Source organism: Balaenoptera ricei, chromosome 7 (genome assembly GCF_028023285.1).
Source record: "Balaenoptera ricei isolate mBalRic1 chromosome 7, mBalRic1.hap2, whole genome shotgun sequence".
NCBI lineage: Eukaryota > Metazoa > Chordata > Mammalia > Artiodactyla > Balaenopteridae > Balaenoptera > Balaenoptera ricei.
The window spans coordinates 97125112-97147520 of record NC_082645.1 but is presented as its reverse complement, the minus strand read 5'-3'; the positions used below and the strand labels follow the sequence as shown (position 1 = coordinate 97147520).

General features: G+C 36.3%; 1 protein-coding gene and 1 pseudogene across 2 annotated transcripts in view; one reads left to right on the top strand and one right to left on the bottom strand.

Annotated features, from left to right (window-relative positions):
- Positions 1 to 22409, top strand: part of ERBB4 (erb-b2 receptor tyrosine kinase 4) — a 1139160-nt gene that overhangs the window by 360974 nt on the left and 755777 nt on the right. The window lies entirely within an intron of this gene.
- LOC132368397 (NAD-dependent protein deacetylase sirtuin-7-like) lies at positions 10459 to 14577 on the bottom strand (annotated as a pseudogene).

Below are 22409 nucleotides of genomic sequence, written 5' to 3'. Positions count from 1 at the left end.
CAGGCTGCAGGTTCGTAGTTCCCGTTATTTTTGGTGTCTGTCCCCAGTGGCTAAGGTTGGTTCAGTGGGTTGTGTAGGCTTCCTGGTGGAGGGGACTGGTGCCTGTATTCTGTTTGATGAGGCTGGATCTTGTCTTTCTGGTTGGCAGGACCGCATCTGCTGGTGTATTTTGGGGTGTCTGTGCCCTTAGTATGATTTTAGGTGGCCTCTCTGCTAATGGGTGGGATTGTGTTCCTGTCTTGCTAGTCATTTGGCATACGGTGTCCAGCACTGGAGCTTGCTGGTTGTTGAGTGGAGCCGGGTCTTAGCATTGAGATGGAGATCTCTGGGAGAGCTTTCGCCATTTGATATTACATGGAACCGGGAGGTGTCTGGTGGACCAATGTCCTGAACTCAGCTCTCCCACCTCAGGGGCACAGGCCTGACACCTGGCCAGAGCACCAAGACCTTGTCAGCCCCACGGCCACCCTGATCAGAAGAGAAACTGTAAGCTCCATTCAGAGTTTTTGGGTAGGAAGGTCCGTAGGTCTTAGCAACTGTGTCATACGATTTCTGTTTCCTTATTAAGTCACCTTTTCACTTAAAGGAAGCACTTTACAACTTCTTTTTGGCATATTCAAATTACCAGAATCAATATTCTAGTGTTTTGGCACTGTTATTAAGTAAATGAGGGTCATTTGAACACAAGCGCTGTGATACTGCGACAACCAATCTGATAACCAAGATGGCTGCTGACTCTACCTATCTTCTTTATCTATTCACCCATTTATGACACATAGGTGGCTTCCATATCTTGGCAATTGTGAATAATACTGTAGTGAATATGGGAGTGCAGATAATTTGTTTTCATTTCCTTACGATATATAGCCAGAAGTGGAATTGCTGGATCCTATGGTAGTTCTATTTTTAATATTTTGAAGAATCTCCATATTATTTTCCAGACAGGCTGAAACAATTTACATTCTCACCAACAGTGTACAAGCGTTCCCTTTTCTCATCTTCACCAACACGTGTTACAGGTTTCAGTGAGGTGATATCTCATTGTGGTTTTGATTTCTGTCTTCCTGGTGATTAGTGATATTGGGCACCTTTTCATGTACCTGTTGGCCATTCATATGTCTTTTTTGGGAAAAAAAAAGCCTATTCAGATCATTTGCCCATTTTTTAATTGGATTGTCTGTTTTTGTTTTGTTTTTCTATTTAACTGCATTAATTCTTTATATATTTTGGATATTAACCCCTTATCACTTACATGTTTGCTGATATTTTTCTCCCATTCAGTAGTCTTTTTATTTTGTTGTTTGTTTTCTTTGCTCTGCAGAAGTTTTTTAGTTTGATGTAGTCTTACTTGTTTATTTTTGTTGTCTTTGCTTTTGGTGTCAACTCAAAAACTCATTGCTAAGACTAATGTCAAGGAACTTACCCTCTATGCTTTCTTCTAGGAGTTTTATGGTTTGAGGTCTTACATTCAAATCTTTAATCCATTTTGAGTTGATTTTTGTGTGTGGTGTAAGATAGGGGTCTAGTTTCATTCTTTTGCATGTGGCTTTTCAGCTTTCCCAATACCATTTATTGAAGAGCTTATCTTTTCCCCATTTTATATTTATATTCTTGGCTCCTTTGTCATAAATTTATTGACAGTTTATGTGTGGGCTTATTTCTGGATTCTCTAGTCTATTACATTGATCTGTGTACCTGTTTTTATACCAATACCATATTATTTTGATTACTATAGCTTCGTAGTGTAGTTTGAAATTAGGGAGTATGATGCCTCTAGCTTTGTTCTTCTTTCTCAAGATTGCGTTTGCTATTCGGGGTCTTTTGTGGTTCCATACAAATTTTAGAATTGTTTGTTCTATTTCTGTGAAAAATGCCATTGGAATTTTGATTGGGATTGTTATCCTCATCTATGTTTGAATCTGTAGATTGTTTTGGGTAGTGTGGATGTTTTTTTTTTTTTTTTTTTTTTTTTTTTCACACACACACACACACTGTATTTTATTTTTACAAGAGATAAATCGACTGACACCAAGCATTGTACATGAATGACCACAACAAAAGCAACAATGATTGCAATTACCAAACATGAAACACACTCATACTATGTCATAGTATTGACATTCAGTCCAGTAATCCTCCACTGTAACAGCTCCTTTACTTTGCAGTGAAAATTGATTTGTATATTCTTTGCCTCTGAGTCCTTGTGGAATTTTTTTTTTTTTAAATTCAGACAGAAAGTCACAAAAATTATACTCATCCTCATCAGTTCACTCACTCCCATGTAATTAATTTTTTTTTTTCATCTTGATCTTTTGTTAGCACTTTTATGAGTTCATCAGTTTTTCATTAGAGTTCTGAAAATGCTTATTCATTCAGTTCAGCAGTACAGTCCGTTACCAGAAACCTGTACTTGTCAGAGTCTTTTCCATGTATTTCTTGAAGATGAAACCCTTTTATAGGAACATATTTGCAAAATCATCAGAGTACACCCAGAACTGTCTGTAAATGACAAAAGACTTAAAAATGACCACGGTTAAAGATTTGATGACAGTTCATAATAATGCAGTTGACAAGAAAATTAGTTATTTCTGAGATATACATTTTAAAGTAATAACTAGGATTATTACTTATAACATTATACCAGAACATATAAGATTTTTAGAAATTTCATGTAATGTCTGAAACATTTATATTAACATATTTCCATACATATTTCCATACAAGTACAAATATAAGATTTTTAGAAATTTCATGTAATGTCTGAAACATTTATATTAACATATTTCCATACATATTTCCATACAAATACAAATATGATTTTTAGAAATTTCATGTAATGTCTGAAACATTTATATTAACATATTTCCATACATATTTCCATACAAATACAAATATAAGATTTTTAGAAATTTCATGTAATGTCTGAAACATTTATATTAACATGTTTCCATACAAATAACCCAATGAAAGTTTAGTATTAGTTGTTTTGTTTGTTTTTTTATACTGCAGGTTCTTATTAGGCATCAGTTTTATACACATCAGTGTATACATGTCAATCCCAATCGCCCAATTCAGCACACCACCATCCCCACCCCACCGCAGTTTTCCCCCCTTGGTGTCCATATGTCCATTCTCTACATCTGTGTCTCAACTTCTGCCCTGCAAACTGGCTCATCTGTACCATTTTTCTAGGTTCCGCATACATGCATTAATATACGATATTTGTTTTTCTCTTTCTGACTTACTTCACTCTGTATGACAGTCTCTAGATCCATCCACGTCTCAACAAATGACTCAATTTCGTTCCTTTTTATGGCTGAGTAATATTCCATTGTATATATGTACCACATCTTCTTTATCCATTCGTCTGTTGATGGGCATTTAGGTTGCTTCCATGACCTGGCTATTGTAAATAGTGCTGCAATGAACATTCGGGTGCATGTGTCTTTTTGAATTACGGTTTTCTCTGGGTATATGCCCAGTAGTGGGATTGCTGGGTCATATGGTAATTCTATTTTTAGTTTTTTAAGGAACCTCCATATTGTTCTCCATAGTGGCTGTATCAATTTACATTCCCACCAACAGTGCAAGAGGGTTCCCTTTTCACCACACCCTCTCCAGCATTTGTTGTTTGTAGATTTTCTGATGATGCCCATTCTAACAGGAGTGAGGTGATACCTCATTGTAGTTTTGATTTGCATTTCTCTAATAATTAGTGATGTTGAGCATCTTTTCATGTGCTTCGTGGCCGTCTGTATGTCTTCTTTGGAGAAATGTCTATTTAGGTCTTCTGCCCATTTTTGGATTGGGGTGTTTGTTTCTTTGATATTGAGCTGAATGAGCTGTTTATATATTTTGGAGATTAATCCTTTGTCCGTTGATTCATTTGCAAATATTTTCTCCCATTCTGAGGGTTGTCTTTTCGTCTTGTTTATGGTTTCCTTTGCTGTGCAAAAGCTTTGAAGTTTCATTAGGTCCCATTTGTTTATTTTTGTTTTTATTTCCATTACTCTAGGAGGTGGATCAAAAAAGATCTTGCTGTGATTTATGTCAAAGAGTGTTCTTCCTATGTTTTCCTCTAAGAGTTTTATAGTGTCCACTCTTATATTTAGGTCTCTAATCCATTTTGAGTTTATTTTTGTGTATGGTGTTAGGGAGTATTCTAATTTCATTCTTTTACATGTAGCTGTCCAGTTTTCCCAGCACCACTTATTGAAGAGACTGTCTTTTCTCCATTGTATATCTTTGCCTCCTTTGTCATAGATTAGTTGACCATAGGTGCGTGGGTTAATCTCTGGGCTTTCTATCTTGTTCCATTGATCTATGTTTCTGTTTTTGTGCCAGTACCATATTGTCTTGATTACTGTAGCTTTGTAGTATAGTCTGAAGTCAGGGAGTCTGATTCCTCCAGCTCCATTTTTTTGCCTCAAGACTGCTTTGCCTATTCGGGGTCTTTTGTGTCTCCATACAAATTTTAAGATGATTTGTTCTAGCTCCGTAAAAAATGCCATTGGTAATTTGATAGGGATTGCATTGAATCTGTAGATTGCTTTGGGTAGTATACTCATTTTCACAATGTTGATTCTTCCAATCCAAGAACATGGTATATCTCTCCATCTGTTGGTATCATCTTTAATTTCTTTCATCAGTGTCTTATAGTTTTCTGCATACAGGTCTTTTGTCTCCCTAGGTAGGTTTATTCCTAGGTATTTTATTCTTTTTGTTGCAATGGTAAATGGGAGTGTTTCCATAATTTCTCTTTCAGATTTTTCATCATTAGTGTATAGGAATGCAAGAGATTTCTGTGCATTAATTTTGTATCCTGCAACTTTACCATATTCGTTAATTAGCTCTAGCAGTTTTCTGGTGGCAGTTTTAGGATTCTCTATGTATAGTATCATGTCATCCGCAAACAGTGACAGTTTTACTTCTTCTTTTCCAATTTGTATTCCTTTTATTTCTTTTTCTTCTCTGATTGCCGTGGCTAGGACTTCCAAAACTATGTTGAATAATAGTGGTGAGAGTGGACATCCTTGTCTCGTTCCTGATCTTAGAGGAAATGCTTTCAGTTTTTCACCATTGAGAATGATGTTTGCTGTGGGTTTGTCATATATGGCCTTTATTATGTTGAGGTAGGTTCCCTCTATGCCCACTTTCTGGAGAGTTTTTATCAGAAATGGGTGTTGAATTTTGTCAAAAGCTTTTTCTGCATCTATTGAGATGATCATATGGTTTTTATTCTTCAATTTGTTAATATGGTGTATCACATTGATTGATTTGCGTATATTGAAGAATCCTTGCATCCCTGGGATAAATCCCACTTGATCGTGGTGTATGATCCTTTTAATGTGTTGTTGGATTCTGTTTGCTAGTATTTTGTTGAGGATTTTTGCATCTATATTCATCAGTGATATTGGTCTGTAATTTTCTTTTTTTGTAGTGTCTTTGTCTGGTTTTGGTATCAGGGTGATGGTGGCCTCATAGAATGAGTTTGGGAGTGTTCCTTCCTCTGCAATTTTTTGGAAGAGTTTGAGAAGGCTGGGTGTTAGCTCTTCTCTAAATGTTTGATAGAATTCACCTGTGAAGCCATCTGGTCCTGGACTTTTGTTTGTTGGAAGATTTTTAATCACAGTTTCAATTTCATTACTTGTGATTGGTCTGTTCATATTTTCTGTTTCTTCCTGGTTCAGTCTTGGAAGGTTATACCTTTCTAAGAATTTGTCCATTTCTTCCAGGTTGTCCATTTTATTGGCATAAAGTTGCTTGTAGTAGTCTCTTAGGATGCTTTGTATTTCTGCAGTGTCTGTTGTAACTTCTCCTTTTTCATTTCTGATTTTATTGATTTGAGTCCTCTCCCTCTTTTTCTTGATGAGTCTGGCTAATGGTTTATCAATTTTGTTTATCTTCTCAAAGAACCAACTTTTAGTTTTATTGATCTTTGCTATTGTTTTCTTTGTTTCTATTTCATTTATTTCTGCTCTGATCTTTATGATTTCTTTCCTTCTGCTAACTTTGGGTTTTGTTTGTTCTTCTTTCTCTAGTTTCTTTAAGTGTAAGGTTAGATTGTTTACTTGAGCTTTTTCTTGTTTCTTTAGGTAGGCTTGTATAGCTATAAACTTCCCTCTTAGAACTGCTTTTGCTGCATCCCATAAGTTTTGGGTCGTTGTGTTTTCATTGTCATTTGTCTCTAGGTATTTTTTGATTTCCTCTTTGATTTCTTCAGTGATCTCTTGGTTATTTAGTAACGTATTGTTTAGCCTCCATGTGTTTGTCCTTTTTACGTTTTTTTCCCTGTAATTCATTTCTAATCTCATAGCGTTGTGGTCAGAAAAGATGCTTGATATGATTTCAATTTTCTTAAATTTACTGAGGCTTGATTTGTGACCCAAGATGTGATCTATCTTGGAGAATGTTCCGTGCGCACTTGAGAAGAACGTGTAATCTGCTGTTTTTGGATGGAATGTCCGATATATATCAATTAAATCTATCTGGTCTATTGTGTCATTTAAAGCTTCTGTTTCCTTATTTATTTTCATTTTGGATGATCTGTCCATTGGTGTAAGTGAGGTGTTAAAGTCCCCCACTATTATTGTGTTACTGTCGATTTCCTCTTTTATAGCTGTTAGCAGTTGCCTTATGTATTGAGGTGCTCCTATGTTGGGTGCATATATATTTATAATTGTTATATCTTCTTCTTGGATTGATCCCTGGATCATTATGTAGTGTCCTTCCTTGTCTCTTGTAACATTCTTTAATTTAAAGTCTGTTTTATCTGATATGAGTATAGCTACTCCAGCTTTCTTTTGATTTCCATTTGCATGGAATATCTTTTTCCATCCCATCACTTTCAGTCTGTATGTGTCCCTAGGTCTAAAGTGGGTCTCTTGTAGACAGCATATATATGGGTCTTGTTTTTGTATCCATTCAGCCAGTCTATGTCTTTTGGTTGGGGCATTTAATCCATTCACGTTTAAGGTAATTATCGATATGGATGTTCCTATGACCATTTTCTTAATTGTTTTGTGTTTGTTTTTGTAGGTCCTTTTCTTCTCTTGTGTTTCCCACTTAGAGAAGTTCCTTTAGCATTTGTTGTAGAGCTGGTTTGGTGGTGCTGAATTCTCTTAGCTTTTGCTTGTCTGTAAAGCTTTTGATTTCTCCATCAAATCTAAATGAGATCCTTGCCGGGTAGAGTAATCTTGGTTGTAGGTTCTTCCCTTTCATCACTTTAAGTATATCATGCCACTCCCTTCTGGCTTGCAGAGTTTCTGCTGAGAAATCAGCTGTTAACCTTATGGGAGTTCCCTTGTATGTTATTTGTCGTTTTTCCCTTGCTGCTTTCAATAACTTTTCTTTGTCTTTAATTTTTGCCACTTTGATTACTATGTGTCTCGGCGTGTTTCTCCTTGGGTTTATCCTGTATGGGACTCTCTGCGCTTCCTGGACTTGGGTGGCTATTTCCTTTCCCATGTTAGGGAAGTTTTCGACTATAATCTCTTCAAATATTTTCTCTGGTCCTTTCTCTCTCTCTTCTCCTTCTGGGACCCCTATAATGCGAATGTTGTTGCGTTTAATGTTATCCCAGAGGTCTCTTAGGCTGTCTTCATTTCTTTTCATTCTTTTTTCTTTAGTCTGTTCCACAGCAGTGAATTCCATCATTCTGTCTTCCAGGTCACTTATCCGTTCTTCTGCCTCAGTTATTCTGCTATTGATTCCTTCTAGTGTAGTTTTCATTTCAGTTATTGTATTGGTCATCTCTGTTTGTTTGTTCTTTAATTCTTCTAGGTCTTTGTTAATCATTTCTTGCATCTTCTCAATCTTTGCCTCCATTCTTATTCCAAGGTCCTGGATCATCTTCACTATCATTATTCTGAATTCTTTTTCTGGAAGGTTGCCTATCTCCACTTCATTTAGTTGTTTTTCTGGGGTTTTTTCTTGTTCCTTCATCTGGTACATAGCCCTCTGCCTTTTCATCTTCTCTATCTTTCTGTAACTGTGGTTTTTGGTCCACAGGCTGCAGGATTATAGTTTTTCTTGCTTCTGTTGTCTGCCCTCTGGTGGTTGAGGCTATCTAAGAGGCTTGATGGGAGGCTCTGGTGGTGGGTAGAGCTGACTGTTGCTGTGGCGGTCAGAGCTCAGTAAAACCTTAATCCACTTGACTGTTGATGGGTGGGGCTGGGTTCCCTCCCTGTTGCTGTGGCGGTCAGAGCTCAGTAAAACCTTAATCCACTTGACTGTTGATGGGTGGGGCTGGGTTCCCTCCCTGTTGGCTGTTTTGCCTGAGGCAACCCAACACTGGAGCCTACCCGTGCTCTTTGGTGGGGTTAATGGCAGACTCTGGGAGGGCTCACGCCAAGGAGAACTTCCCAGAACCTCTGCTGCCAGTGTCCTTATCCCCACGGTGAAACAGAGCCACCACTCGCCTCTGCAGGAGACCCCCCAACACCAGCAGGTAGGTCTGGTTCAGTCTCCCCCAGGCTCACTGCTCCTTCCCCTGGGTCCTGATGCACACATTACTTTGTGTGTGCCCTCCAAGAGTGGGGTCTCTGTTTCCCCCAGTCCCGTCAAAGTCCTGCAATCCAACTCCCACTAGGCTTCAAAGTCTGATTCTCTAGGAATTCCTCCTCCCGTTGCCTGACCCCCAGGTTGGGAAGCCTGACGTGGGGCTCAGAACCTTTACGCCAGTGGGTGGACTTCTGTGGTATAAGTGTTCGCCAGTCTGGGAGTCACCCACCCAGCAGTTATGGGGTTTGATTTTACTCTGCTTGCGCCCCTCCTACCGTCTCACTGTGGCTTCTCCTCTGTCCTTGGACGTGGGGTATCCTCCTTGGTGAAGTCCAGGGTCTTCCTGTCAATGATGGTCCAGCAGTCAGTTGTGATTCTGGTGCTCTCGCAAGAGGGAGTGACAGCACGTCCTTCTACTCCGCCATCTTGGTTAATCGTCAGTGTGGATGTTTTAACAATATTAATTATTCTAATCCATGAGCGTGGAATATCTTTACATTAAGTTGAGTCTTTTTCGATTTCTTCATCAATGTCTTACAGTTTTCAGTAAACAGGTTTTTCACCACCTTGGTTAAATTTATTCCTAGGTATTTTATTCTTTTTGCTGCAATTATAAATGGGATTGTTTTCTTTTCTTTTTTTTTTAATATTTATTTATTTATTTTATGTATTTATTTTTATTTTTGGCTGCATCGGGTCTTCGTTGCAGCATGCAGGGCGGGATGTTTTAGTTGCAGCTCACGGGTTCTTCACTGCAGCGCGTGGACTTCTCTCTAGTTGTGGTGTGTGGGTTTTCTTCCCTAGTTGTGGCACGTGGGCTCTGTAGTTGTGGTGTGTAGGTTCTGTAGTTTGTGGCACTCGGGCTCACTAGTTGTGGCACGTGGGCTTAGTTGCCCCGCGACATGTGGGATCTTAGTTACCCGACCAGGGATCGAACCCGCGTCCCCTGCATTGGAAGGCGGATTCTTTACCACTGGACCACCAGGGAAGTCCCGGGATTGTTTTCTTAATTTCTCTTTCTGATAATTTATTATTGGTGTATAGAAATACAACTGATTTTTATATATTGATCTTGTCTCCTGCAACTTTACTGAATTTGTTGATTAGTTCTACTTTTTGGGGTTTTTTTTGTGGAGTCTTTAGTGTTTTCTCTACATGCAGTGTTATGTCATCTGCAAATAGAGACAGTTTTAGTTCTTCCTTTCCAATTTAGGTTTCTTTTGTTTCTTTGTGTTGCCTAATTGCTCCAGCTCATAATTCCAGTACTATGTTGAATAAAAGTGGCAAGAGTGTACATCCTTTCTTTTTCCTTATCTTGGAGGAAAAGCTTCCAGCTTTTCACCATTGAAAATGATATTAACTGCAGGCTTGTCATATGGCTTTTATTATGTTGAAGTATTCCCTCTATACCCAGCTTGGTATAGAGAGGTATGTTCTACACTTTTTTTTTCTGACAGTGCAGAAATGTTTAAGAAGAATAGAAAGATCTGCTTAGAGCCAAGACTCAAAACCAACCCTTTGTCACATACCAAATACAGAAAATAATTTTCTATAAAGTTAACATTTTTAGTAAGAAGTAGTAGAAATAACATTGAAGTTCCTGAGACTAGCCTGGCGAATGATTAATGTGCTCCTCTTGACCAGCCAGGTCTGGAATAACCTCCTGTGTTCTCCTCTCACAGAAAGGTGTCACAGCTACCTCCTTTTATAGAGCCTACATAGGTGGGAAGTGTCTTCAACAGTCAAACCAATATCAAAGGACAATCACAGCAGTGCAACGGGTTTCTCTACAAGCAGAGACAAATGACTTAAAACATCACAATGGTAGTGTCACCCCCAAGGATTTCTTAGTAGATCCCATGAGGGCAACCCTGGCCTTCAAGATAATACTTGCCTGTGAGTGAGAGTTCTGGCCATATGGAAATTGCCCATTGTTTTTCTTCATCAAACATGAGGTTATGTTACTTTCTTCCTTTTTGTGCATTTGGTGCAGCTCTTGCCAAACTAGCTCCCTAGAACGGGGGCTGAGTCAGGTGGGGGGTCCTGTTCCCCAGGCAGAGCCTCCTCTCTGCTTCTGTACGACTTCTTCTTCATCCACATACAGGGCAGTTGCCAGGCAGAAGGTGGAGTTTTGCCACCTGCTGTAGAAGGAGATCTCCAGGCTCAGCTTGTCCAAGAGAGCTGCATGATGTCATCGCATTTCCCATGGAGTTTCAGGGCAGCCCAGTCATCCTTCAGGGTCCACTGAAAGTTCACAATATAGAGCATTGATCTCCAGCTAGGAGGCTTAGTCATACCCTAGAGGCAAGGATATATTTTTAGAATCTTTAAGCTGGAAACTAAACACAGGACTGTGTCTGCCTTGCTGCAGTGTTGGTTGCCAACTCTGAGTTTGGAGGCTTCCCCAGGGCCCCCCTATTCCCAAAGTGCACAATTGTGTCCCAGAGCTGGGAATCACACTTGTGGCAGACCCAGACTGTCTGGTATCAATGGAGGGCAGTGACAAACTAGGTGTAGAGGGAATGTACCTCAACATAATACAAGAAGAAATCTACTTCCAGACTATAACATAGAAACCCTGTATGAGTTTCTATCCGTAGCAGTCCTTCTCAAACTCTTTCAGAAATAGAAGAGGAGGGAACATTTCCAAACTAATTTAGCAAGGCCAGCATTTCCCTGATCCAAATCCAGACAAGTACACCACAAGAAAATTATAGGCTAATATCCCGGGTGAACATAGATGCTAAAATCCTCAACAAAATATTAGCAAAACAAATTCAACAATACATTAAAAGGATCATTCACCATGACCAAGTGAAATTTATTCCAGGGATACAAGGATGGTTCAACATCTACAAATCAATCAATACAATATACCACGTTAATAAAATAAAGGATAAAACTTACACGATAATTTCAGTAGATGCAGGAAAAGCATTTGACAGAATTCAACACTGATTCATGAAAAAACTCTCAAAAAACTGAATTCTTTGTTGATAGGCCACTTCCATGGCCTTCTGGTCTGGAGACCTTATTTGAAGTTCTGAGGAAAACAGTTAATACTTAAAATGGAAAGCAATTAAACAGCCTATAGATTTTACTAAATATGGTTATGAAGTTACAGCATCAAGCAAGTTGGAGGCTAGTGATTACCCCTATTATCCTGTTTTTTTTTTAACTTTTTATTTTATATTGGAGTATAATTGATTAACAATATTGTGATAGTTTCAGGTGTACAGCAAAGTGATTTAGTTGTACATATACATGTATCTATTCTTTTTCAAATTCTTTTCCCATTTAGGTTGTTACATAAAATTGAGCAGAATTCCCTGTGCTATATGCTAGGTCCTTGTTGGTTATTCATTTTAAATATAGCAGTATGTACATGTCAATCCCAAACTCCCAATCTGTCCCTCCCTGCCCTTCCCCTCCTATCATCCTGCTTTAAGGAAATCTTGCCATTTGCTCAGCAAAATTATATTTACTTGAGAAATTGAATGAATGCATTTATATTTGTATTTTTCACACAATTACTCTAGGCTTTTACTCATATCAGTTGCTAGAAAAATATAAACATTTTCAAATTATGCAGGTCCCATGTCAGTCTTCGGGATAATATGAGAGGGCTTTGCACTATTCCAGCATCTTTCATCTGTTCCTGTAAATACATAAAATCGACTTTTAAAACTGCTCTGTTATGATCGTACAACTCATTAGAGTTCCCGTTGAATTTCTACTAATTTCTGAGACTACAGTTCACCACTAAGCCCTCATGCATAGAATGTGGAACTATTACTGTTTGTACCCCCATTCTCGTCCACAAGTGTGTTTTATTAATTCATTCAATGAGTGAATCATGAATACGGTATTATAAAGTATCAACTATATGCCTGGCTCTTAGCTAATCACTACGGACAGAGTGATCAGGAAGATACAGTCACGGTCTTTCAGAGAAGGCCGATATTAATTGCAACTGAGAATGTTAAGTATTCAGCAGCGCAAGGTGCTAGGTAAGAAATTGTCACGAGCACCTGCCTTTGAGTATGTGTGTATGGTGTGTGTGTGTGTGTGTTTGTCCTCTCCAGGGAAGGCTTCTACCAGAAGTAGTGCTTAAATGGATATTTGAGGGATGAATGGAAGTTTGGTAAAGATTAGAGGAAGGGATACTCGTAGAAGCTACAGTTAGTACAAGCAGTAACTGATGATGGCCTAGAGTGACATAAAGAAGGTGGAATAAAGAAGTGAATGAGAATAAGTGTAAGGCCTTCAAAGAATGTCGATTATGTCCTTATAGCCACAGTCTAAATGAGCTTTCTGAGACAATTGCTTTTTTTCTATGCTTACCTTCCTTCCTATTCTATCTCTATGCTCACAATCTGATGCTGAAAAACAATTTGGGTCATTCAAGTAAGAGGCATGGCAAACAGGCTGTTTGCTTGGTTTGCTGAGGGGAGAGATGTCTTCTCTTCAGTCTGGAGTATTGAGTGGGAAACAGCAAACTTATTGACCCATAAAATTCCCTTACCACCATTTAGTATCTCTAAAAGAAAACAGTGTGCATTTAGTAGGACAAACTCTTGTTATTAAAAAAAAAAAATTATGTTGAAAACCAACTATTAATTTTAATATGGGCTATATTGATTTCATTTAGAATCATACTCAATATTTCATTATTCATTAGGAAAGAAGATGTCCAGTACAAAATGATAAATAGATTGAGAGGTTGCAATGAAGCAACCTCTGGAAGTTGGAAGTGCAAGATAAATATGCCAGTATGGTTGCTTTCTGGTGAAAGTTCTCTTCCTGGCTTCTTGTAGTCTTTCTTATTGTTGTGTCCTCACATGATGGAGAGAGAGAGAGGAAGGGCTCTCTCTCTGGTGTGTTTTTTTATAAAATCACTATCCTAAGGGATCTAATTCTAAGGGATCAGGGCCCCACCATAATGACCTCATTTAATCTGTTACTTCCTTATACTCCTTATAGGCCTGTGTCCAAATACAGTCACATTGAGGGGTTAGGGCTTCAGCATATGACTACTGGGGAGGGAGAGGCCAATTTGGTCCATAGCACCAATAATAAGTGAGAAAGTCAGAGTTTCAAAAAGTGGTTATAATAACAGCTGTACTCTCTGAACCTTTAGTTTCTACTGCATTCCTAAAAGTAAATGGGAAAAAAGTACTTGCTATAGAATATTGGGGAAATATCATAAAACATTCTTTTCTCTAAGGTAGCAGGAAAAGTAAAATTTATAATACATTTTGGGAAAATATATGTAGCATAGCCATTTTCACAATGACTTTGTAACAGTTTCTTTTGATGTCAAAGAAATAGCATATGTACACTAAGATGAAAAGTGTAATATGCATTTTAAAATGGTTATGTTTAAATCTCAACATATAGTCTGTATTGTTATTAAATAAGGAAAATTTTCATATGCAGAAAATACAGAGAATTCATCTAAGTTGAACATTTCACGTGTCTGTGACAACAATTTTATTTTCATAGAAAGGATTATGAATCTTCATGTAAAGAAATTATGGGGTCAGAAAGTCTCCAATATAGCACAGATGCTATTAAAGTTAAGAAAATGGAAACATCTAAAATGCTTATTGTATGTTCTGATATACATGTGGATTTAAATTTAATCCAATAAAATACATCAGGAGAGTGTTTTTCTGAGTTAAAAATTATTTTGAAACTCTAATTCCATAGTTTCCTTGAAGTATAAAAGAATGAAAATGAATGAAGTTCCTTAAGCTATATATTTAGTTACTTATTGTTCATCTAATTAAGAAATTATGATATAGAAAAATACATATATATATATATATATATATATATATATATATATACATATTTTCCCTTTAGATAAGCAGTTATCAGCATGTAATGCCAGAAATGTTATAGTATTGTTCAGAGTGATACAACTGTTAACTGGCATATTTTGGCAGTTTCTCTTTAAGATGTCTATCTCCTTCCCTGATAAACTCAGTAAGCAGTAAAGCTCACCTTCTTAGTGTTTTGAGTTCTCACTGCCTCCAACCATCCAATAACACTCTCAAGATCTCCATTCATTTCTCATGCTGCATTTCAAGACTAGTGAAGTGTCTTCCTTATCATCATTATTCCTTTCCTCTTCTTCTAAATCTCAATTGTATCCTATTCCAGTATAAGCTCTTGCCTTAGCCATTTTTATACATTTCAAAATTTGTCTCTCCTTTTCCAGGTTTCTTTTCTTCTATGAAATCTTCCTCCAATATAATTAAGCATATTATATAATATGTTATAGTAGTATGTACCAAGGAGAAAAACCAATGAGAGAGTATCCTGGAATTTTAAATAAGGTGATACGTGGAAGGCTTCACTGAAAAAGTGACTTTTGAATGAAAGCCTAAAGAAAGAGAAGGAATTAGCCTTGCAGATATGAGAGGGAAGCACAATCCAGGCAGAGGGAACAGCGGACGGAGATGCTAAGTCAGAAACATGCCTGGCATGTACAAGAGACTCATCTTTAACCAGTTCTTTTTTTCTGTTTTCAAGCTTTGTAAATATTCTTTAAATAAGGGAGATATAGACCCTAAGAGAAGAGATCATATAGCATAAAATAAGTAAATATTTAAATCCTTTCAGGACTTCCCTGGTGGCACAGTGGTTAAGAATCTGCCTGCCAATGCAGGGGACACGGGTTCGAACCCTGGTCTGGGAAGATCCCACATGCCGCAGAGCAACAAAGCCTGTGCGCCACAACTACTAAGCCTGAGCCCTAGAGCCCACAAGCCACAACTACTGAGTGCGTGTGCCACAACTACTGAAGTCCGCGCGCCTAGAGCCCGTGTTCCACAACAAGAGAAGCCACTGCAATGAGAACCCCGTGCACTGCAATGAAGAGTAGCCCCCACTCGCCACAACTAGAGAAAGCCCGCGTGCAACAACGGAGACCCACCACAGCCAAAAATAAAAAATAAATAAATAAGTCAATAAATCCTTTCATCAAGTAGCTACTTTTTTGCAATATTGTTTACAATAATATATATTAACCTCTGAAACTCAGTTTTAAAGAAGTGTATGCTTTTGATTAGTACAGTCTGATTTAATCTTTCACCTAATTGTTTACATTTCAAAAAAAGATAAAACTATTCATAAAGTCATATACATTCTAGAAAAAAATGGCAGGATGAAAGAAAGGAACTTACACTTCCTTATATGACACAAAGTTAGGTCCTAGTCTAAACTCTTTGAGTAGATGACCTCCTCTGTTAGATAAAATTCTGTCTCCTTTAAGCAGGTAAAATTCTATCCATTTTATAGATGAGATTAGATGTAAAAAGTTCAAGTAACTTGTCTAGATCAGAAAAGTAATAAATTGCAAGACTCAATCTGTCATATTACAAAGTCTATGCTGTTTTATAACTATGTAATTTGTTTATGACAATATATATAAGCAGTCTTATCCCAAAGAATCCCTAAAAAATGTTTCAGGTCTTAAACTTGTTCTTGTTATCCTATATTTAATATAGCATGAATAACATTAACAAACTTAGATCTGATTCCACTTCAGTTGAAATAATGTTTCATGATTCTTTGAGTTCATAACTAATATGTTTTATAGCACATGGTTAAAGACAAATTAATTTCCCTTCTTTCATATATTATCATATGAGGACAGATGCTACTGTTTCAAATACATAGCATTGTTCACTGGAAAACAAACAGATTATTCCATTAATTGAAAAAGTCTTTTTAATATAAATCATGATCTACTGTCATTGTTCAGATTGACTCCACTGTCTTTTATCTCTTTAATGTGACTGAATTGGCTACATTTCTCTTATTCTAGCTCTTATCACAAGGATTTTTTATGGCAATCTTTTATTCTTGAGAAAAGTTTTATTATACCATCACTGATCATTTTAATAGGAACAGAATGAAAGAATTTGAAGAGATTACTTTTCTAGAATATGTTTATACCCAATTCCATTTTAGAAACTCTTGCAGAATAAGCATTTATAAATATCACTGTACTTAATTGTACTTATGAAAATCTTATTAAAGAGTTTTTTTCAGTACTTGTCAAAAAAAAATACGTGGTGAATTGCAAACCATAGTTTGCATGATCATGCTACTTATTCCTTAAAACTGTAATAAAAAAACTTTTAAGAACAGAACATAGAGATAGTTCATAATGCATGTGGGTGAAAGTATGTGGCATTAAGTATAAGCCATCCTCAGTTATTTGTTTCCTTTTTAAAATTTAATGTATAACATAAAAAGTTCACTGCCAAATACATGTAGTGCCTCATTTAATCCCATGCAATAATTACAAACATAAAACCATTTTATAACTGTATCTAAGTAATTTGCTTAAGGACACAGAGTCAGAAGGGCTATCCTAAGATGTGAACCCAGACACTTTGACTGATATCCCTCTCTTAAGCATTATTTGACTACCTCCAATTACCCCTCTCCCTGGCTTGTGTCAGACCCTGTGCTAGGTGCTGAGGTTGCACTGGTATATACGATAGCTGTGCGATAACGGGCCAGGGTTACACTGACAGCCTGTTACCGTAAAATAGGTCTGTGGAATCAGGACCATAAGAAAACTGAATTAATTTGCAAATCATTAGTTCAGTGCTGTAACCAACAAACTTATGAGAAGTCAGAACCACTGATTATAAAAATATGAAAAAAATTATCATGGGTATGGTAGGAACTCATAAGAGGAAATTCTCTCTCATACATTAGGAGTCTTGAAGAAACTAGAACAGTCTTTCCTCTTGGGCTTTAGGAGTAGTATTCATGAAACTCTTTAACAATGACATTTGACATCAGATTAAAATGTTAAATAACCAACTCAGTTTCAAAAAAATTCTAACCATATATTTTGATGTTAAAAAGTGGTTATTGATGTCTTATGAATAACTGTCTATTCTATTTTAACTTTTTTTTTTTTTTTAATAAATTTATTTGTTTTTATTTTTGGCTACATTGGGTCTTCATTGCTGCACCCGGGCTTTCTCTAGTTGTGGCGAACAGGTGCCACTCTGTTGTGGTGTGCAGGCTTCTCATTGCGGTGGCCTCTCCTGTTGTGGAGCACAGGCTCTAGGCGCCTGGGCTTCAGTAGTTGTGGCATGCGGGCTCAGTAGTTGTGGCTCACGGGCTCCAGAGCACAGGCTCAGCAGTTGTGGCGCACAGACTTAGTTGCTCCGCAGCATGTGGGATCTTCCCGGACCAGGGCTCGAACCCGTGTCCCCTGCATTAGCAGGCGGATTCTTAACCACTGTGCCACCAGGAAAGTCCCGATTTTAACTTTTTGATTCATGTTGCTATCAAATTGGTTTTTTCAGTAAGAGAAGACAATGCCATTTGTTACTACTGACATGTAACGAGGCTTATGACAAATAAAAAATATGGTATTTGATAACTGAATGGAGTTAGTTTGCAGGCATTGGTTTAAATTTCAACATCTGAGGATTTTTTTGAATTCAGAAGGTAAATGGCACAGTTTTCACTAACAAGATAAAAAATGATAATTTAAAATTAGAACTTGCTTAAAATAATTTATATTTGCTTTATAAAGTGATTTTCTGTTGTTGACTGAGAAAGAGAAATTTCAGAAACCTGTAGTTTTTCTTCTGCTTTGGCTAGAAATAAAGGTAGAAATACAAATACGGAGACCTGATTTGTGTAAAATTTTACAAATAAATGATATTCTGGGAGAGACAGAAATGTTTAGAATTGTGTTCCCGTTGGTGGCTGATGTTATCTCTGGAAGCCAATCTTAGATACTTATAGTCAAAGGAGACTTTGATTAAGATTTCTTTATCCAAGCACAGCCAAACAGAATGGAAAAATCATATATTTGGTTTAGAAACAAAACAGTTAACATTTTGTAAAAAAAAAAAAAAAAAATTAGAAAGAAAATAATGATAGAGTCTTTTGCTTCATTTGGAGGACAATTTCTAATTATTAATGTGAAAAAATAATTTACTTTACCAGTAATAGAATCCTTAGTAATTAGAAGGCAAAATACTCCAAAGATGAGATATCATTGTTTGTAAAATCAGTTACTAACTTATTTTGTAAAAATAGAAAAAAATAGATCTGAATAGATTTTATAGATTGCTTAATTTATGCAAGTTTTAAAACATTAAAACTTGACGTTTTATGTTGATAATCATTATCATTTTAGAGATTTATGTTTGGCTAACCTTTGATCAATCAGGTAATATTTAACTATCCAAAAGGATGAATAATAAAACAAATAATCTTTCAATAATGTGACTGGCCTTTTGAATGTCACTGGTCATTTATTTAGAAAGAATTTCTTACTTCCCCCAAACTCATTTTTCCATTTCCTGATAGTAGGCAGGATTTGAGACTAAGATAATGATATCTTTCTGTGACCTGAGTGACATAAAGTTCAGAAATATACAGCTGGTTCATTAGTGATTTATTACCTTCTTCCAAACAGATATGAAGTGGACGGAGACTAGATTGAATTAATAACGTCTCTAGGCTCTGAGATTTCAGGAAGGATTTTAATTACTAGTGTGTTGTTTTCATGGGTGCCAATGTGGTCTGTGATGTCAAAATGTGCACAATGTTTTCATATTTTCCAAAGTAACAGAGTGGTTTGTTAAAAGTTGTTCAGATCATGTCATTCCTCTTTTCAAAGTTTCCCAGTGCCTTCCATCTCATACACAAAAGTCAAAATCTTTGCAGAGGTCTCCAAGTTCCTATGACACCCACACTCCATTATGTTTTTGAGTTCATTTCTTTTTTTTTTTTTTAAACTTTTTTTGGGTTTAGTTATTTAGTTATTTATTTATGGCTGTGTTGGGTCTTCGTTTCTGTGCGAGGGCTTTGTCTGGTTGCGGCAAGTGGGGGCCACTCTTCATCGCGGTGCGCGGGCCTCTCATTATCGCGGCCTCTCTTCTTGCAGAGCACAGGCTCCAGACGCGCAGGCTCAGCAGTTGTGGCTCACAGGCCCAGTTGCTCCGCGGCATGTGGGATCTTCCCAGACCAGGGCTCGAACCCGTGTCCCCTGCATTGGCAGGCAGATTCTCAACCGCTGCGCCACCAGGGAAGTCCCTGAGTTCATTTCTTATTGCCTTTCCTCCTCCTTCACTCACCTCCAGCTGTAGCAGCCTAATCATTGATTTTTTGAACAAACCAACCTTGTTTCTGCCTGAAGGTCTTTACTTGCTGTTCCCTTGGTGTGGATTGTGCTTCTCTCTCACACCTGTAAGAATAATTTGCCTCTTGCTTTAGGTTTTTACTCAAAAGCTACTTTCCCAGTGAGGCCTTCCCTATGCCACCTTATTTAAAATTTCAACCCATATTCCTCTTCTCTCATTTTTCCTCCTTAGTATATATTACTATATCATACTATATAATGTGTGTATTTATCTTTTATTTTCATCTATCTCCCTAGATGTAAGCTTCTTAAGATCAGGGATTTCTGACTTGCTTGTTCACTTTTGTATCCTCTGTGTCTGGCACATTGGTAGATGCTCAGTTAATAATTTATATAAAATTATTTATATATATAATTTATATAATGAAATAAAATGAATTTCTGTGAATAATTTATATAAAATTAGTGTTTTATTGTTATTAATATAATATTATTAGTATAATTAGCTGGTATATATAAAAAGAGTTTACCAGAAATTAGTCTACATAAAACCAATAATTTTAACTGATATTTTACTTAACTGATCATTCATCTTGTTTTAAAAAATATGCCTGCTCCATGTTTAAGGATCATATTTCTGATATAGATCTAGCCTATAGTGAAATTAGCCTTATTACTATTACCTTATTACATTGATTTATATGGTATTGTTAAGATGAACTTAATTCATATATTTAAATATTTCAGTATCAAAATATATCCTCAGTGCCTAGTATGTGTGTAGTATATAGCAGGTCCTGAATACATATTTATTGAATCAATGAATGAATGAATGTAGAAATGATACATATGCACTTTTGATAAACCAAAGAAAATTAATATCACTGATAAAAGCACCACCATTTTAAATAAAATTACATGCTCATTTAAATGAAGAGAGGTATAATGAAGTATTTGTTTAAATGAGTTTACCACATTTCAAAGGCAATTTATAGTACAATTCTAACTTTGTAACCAAATTAATATTCATTTGACAAACATTTCTTGAGTGTTGCTATCATTGTCTAGAAAATAGGATGAATAAGGTTGAGTCTTTCCCCTATGATCTTTCTCTTCTCAATCTTCCACTTTCTTTCTCTCATACACACACATAAACGCACATATGCAAACATACTCACACATGATAAGTGCCAACAAAACAAAAAGATAACAGGAATGTGTAATAAAGATATATGATTGTTAACATACGGTACACATGACAGTTTCACAAAAGAGGCAGACACTCAAATAAACCATTGCTTTCTGGACAGCAAGCCAAAATATTGGGGGGTACTGTAGGCTGTTCTAGCATAGTGTCAGGATAAAATGATTAATGCATAAGAAAAATCATTCCCTTTAGATGAATTTTAAAATATAGAATGTGCTTCAGAAACTCCGATTTACTTTTTTAATGAAGGAAATATTTTGACATAGTTATCTTCAAAATGAAGCAATACTATTATAAAAATATTAAGAATAAAAAGCCAATTTTAGCCAGTTAAAAGTCTTACATGTTTCTCATCATTTCTGAAAATATTTATTGATTAAATCAATAATGAAAAAATCCAACCTGGGTACACCTTATTACCACAATCCAGAATGCCATACAGAGAAGCACAGGCTCCACTTAACATGTTCAGTCAGCCCAAGCTGTGTTAGAATTGGGGCTAAAATAAACACTCCTAAAATGTGTTAAAATATTGTCATATATTTAGAGCAGAGTTCATGTAAAGAGGAAAACAGCATGCTCCACTGATTTTTATGTGTTTTTAAAGGTAATTTAACATCGTTATGGTTGCATGCTAATATGTTCATAGGAAAGAGAGAAAATAATCAACAAGTATGGGGTAATTAATCATAAGGGTAAGTTATAAAAGAAGGAAAACTTGGATAATTAAATTTTAAATGAACTTCCTCAATATCTAATTCTGAGAAAAGAGAAACGTATGTGTATGCATCTGAATTTTTGTTAGTTTTCCTTCCAGCTTGAATTCAAAAGAGTTGACATTTTTGCAAATTCTTCCTGGAAATGTATTTGGCAAGTGCTACTTTCAAACTCAGAAACAAATACTACCCTACTGACTGATTGATTCCTTGGTCCAGGTTTATAAAATCACTCTGGAACAGACCATATTTAACACGAATCATAGGTTTGTGTGATGCTAATTAATTAGTCATATGATACTAAGTAGTTAGCACCCCTCAATTGCTCAAGTGAACATATTTCTTTTTGGATCTTCCTGCAGAGGAAATGCACTATTCTCTTTTTGGAAGAGGATATCAGTAATTCAAAATTAATTTTGAATTTGTTTGCTTCTAACTTCAACAAACTCTTTTTGACCTACAAGTATTGCAAAGTTGATAGCCAGTGGTCTGATTAGCACTATTATTATATTTATTAGGCAAACACTTTTAAGCCAGACAATGTTCCAAACTCTCTACAAATATTAGCTTATCTAAACCTCACAATAACTCTACAATGTAGGTACTACTACAAACTTTAATTAATACAACTTTCATATTAAGTAGTATTGAAACTTATTCATACTATAAATGAAAATAACCAATAGTCTTAAAAGGTTTTCCATGTTAACTTTCTGAAAAATTTCACAGAAACCTTCAGATAAAAATTTTCAGGTGAAAAAGATGAAACAGTTTTCTAAAGATACATTTAGAACCAAATATTAGGGAAGACTTTAGCAGTTTACATATATGGCTTTTCCTATTTGTC